Consider the following 2,753-nt stretch of genomic DNA (forward strand, 5'->3'; position numbering starts at 1 on the left):
GACCTAGAGAGGATTTTTGAGGACAAGTCAATACAATACACATTTTATTGATACCACTTCATTTCAAGTTTGTTTTTTTGATGCCTTCTGCTTTTGATACCACAGTCCTTTCCTGACAGCCCTGGCATGATACATTAAGTACTTCTCTTGTAACAAAGAAAAAGGGCTGAGCAACACCAACTCCCAAGGACCACACAAGCCTAGCATCCCCTTTTACAGGCCCTTCCCCAAGGTGGCTTACCACCTGAATGCAGAGCCAGGGTCTGAGCAAGCTATCTGAGGCCTGACAGGCCAGGCCCTCACGTCCTCTCAAGGGGATCCTGTTCTGCCAACTGGCACTTGCCTGGTGGCCTTGGGCCTTTGATGCAGAGCTGGAGGGGAGCTCAGAGGTCATCTAATCCAGCCTCTTCATTGTACAGATGAGGAAGCCGAGGCCTTCAGAGGTTAGGTAATCTTCCCAAGGGGACCAAGGCAAGATTTGAACCCAGGTCCTTTGATCCAAGAGGGATTTTCCATCTAGGCATCTAGAGCCATTTATCTCACTGCTGCACAGTGGGTAGGAAGGATTAGTCTATGTCTAAGCTCTCTCTCAGCTCTAAATCCTATGAAAAACTCTGGTGACTATAGAAACCCATGAACTTGGAAATGGCCAAGCAAGCTATGGTATGTGAATGTCATGGGAAGGGAGAAAGAGGGAAGGGAAGGAAGAAGGGAAGAGAAGAAAAGGAGAGGGAAGAAAGAAAAAGGAAGAGAAGAAAAGGAGGGAGAAGGGGAGAGGAGGGGAGGGAAGGGGAAGAAAGGGAAGGGAAGGAAAAAGAAATGAAGAGAAGGAAATGAGAGGGCAGGGAAGGAAGAAGAAGGGAAGGAGGAAGAGGAGAGAGCAAGAGAAAAGGAAAGGAAAGAAGCAGTTAAAAGAGGTCTAGCTTGTCCTAGACACTGCAGCAAGCCCTTTTGATAAATACCCCCCCTCGTTTAATGGAATTTGCCATCCTGTAAGCCAATGCATGCAAAGAATGCAGGAATTCATGGGAAGATTTCTCTGAACCAGGAACAAGCAGAACCTCCCAATGTCTGTGCCCATATAAATGGGATGAACAACAAAAAACTGAGACTGAATTCAGTAAGTAAGCGTTTATTAAGCACCTACTATGTGCTATTCACAAAGCAGAATGACAAAACTTATCTTCAGAGAAGAACCAGAAGGGCCTTCTGCCCCTCCCTTTCCATTGGCTGAGGCATGCAACCATGGTTATGGAATGTTTTTTTTCAATATGGAAACTATTTTTGCTGAGCCATTTTTTCTTTATTTTTTTAGGGGGGTTTTTTGCAAGGCAATGGGGTAGGTGGCTTGCCCAAGGCCACACAGCTAGGTCTATTAAGTGTCTGAGTTGGCATTTGAACTCAGGTCCTCCTGACTCCAGGGCAAGTGCTCTATCCACTGCACCACCTAGCCGCCCCCTGAGCCATTTTTAAAAATCTTTTTTTTTCCTTTTTTATTTTTTGCAAGAGGTGGCAATCTGGATCAGGAGAAAGGAGACTGTATTGGGAAAGACACTGACCTAAAAACCAAATTTATTCACAATTTTAAGAAAATGAAAAACAGGGAAGCTGAGGCATAGAGAAGGGATGCCATGTTTAAGGTCACAGAGATAGTACTTGACCCAAACAGGGTTTCACAAAACTGTGACTTGCCCAAGGTCACACACGTATCTGAAAGAGGCTGAGAGAATCACCAGGATTTGCATGGCCAGAGCATTTGGAATGAGCCATAGAGCAGCAGGCCCTGGGGGACAAGTTGTGTGGTACTTAAATACTGAGGTGAAGACCAGGACATTAGGCTGGCACTGAATCTACAGGGCAGCCGGACTTAGGAAAGTTCCTCCTGGAATACATGGCTGAGAGGAGAAAGGCTGAAGGGGAATCCTGCAGGGGGATGATTGATGCCACAAGGAAGATATAAGGTGACACCCAGCTCTGATCTTGCCGCCTCTAGGAAGCCTTCATTGCCACAACAGACTCCAGGGATGTCTCCTGTCTTTGATTTTTCCAATCTATCCACACTCTGGCTTTAATAGTCAGAGGTCAACACTGAAGTAGACTATGAACTGATGCTCTGGGCTGCAACAAGACCAGGTCCTGGCATTTCATCACACCTCTGCCAGGCCAAGAAAACACAGAGTGGGGCCCTCCTCATCTGAATTTCTTCTCAAGATCCTCTCAGAATCCCTCAAGCTTGGGCTAATTATAAAGTTGAGCCCCAGAGACCCAGGGTACTTCTCTAGTCAGTCCAGGAAAGGAGGCCACAGATGGGCATGGGCCATTACTAGTAGCCAGGAGAGGTCAGGGGTGGTCATTGGGAGGTGATGGGAAGTTTCAGTCACAGAAAAACATAAAGGATTATAGACAGGCATGCTAGGGATGGCAGGGGTGGAGGCTGACAAAGTCTTGTCATCCCAGACCTTAGATGAGTTGATCTTCCAAGGCTTTTCAGACTCTTGAGATTCTACCTACACTTCTGATTGACTTAAAGTGGGTGGGAGTACAGTCTGGTTTGGCCCCCTTTTTAAGTGCCCTTCATACCCAACCCAAGATCCAGGAACCAAAGAGGACCTCCTTGGTCATCAGGGTGGAATGACTGGTACCTGGGGGTCCCAGGAAGGAAGGGGATAATAAGGGGCAGGTCATTCTCCATTCTCAACTCTCACTCCCCTTCACCACCAAGATAACTGACCCTCCACCACCTAAGTCCAAGG

This window comes from Macrotis lagotis, chromosome X (genome assembly GCF_037893015.1).
Source record: "Macrotis lagotis isolate mMagLag1 chromosome X, bilby.v1.9.chrom.fasta, whole genome shotgun sequence".
NCBI lineage: Eukaryota > Metazoa > Chordata > Mammalia > Peramelemorphia > Peramelidae > Macrotis > Macrotis lagotis.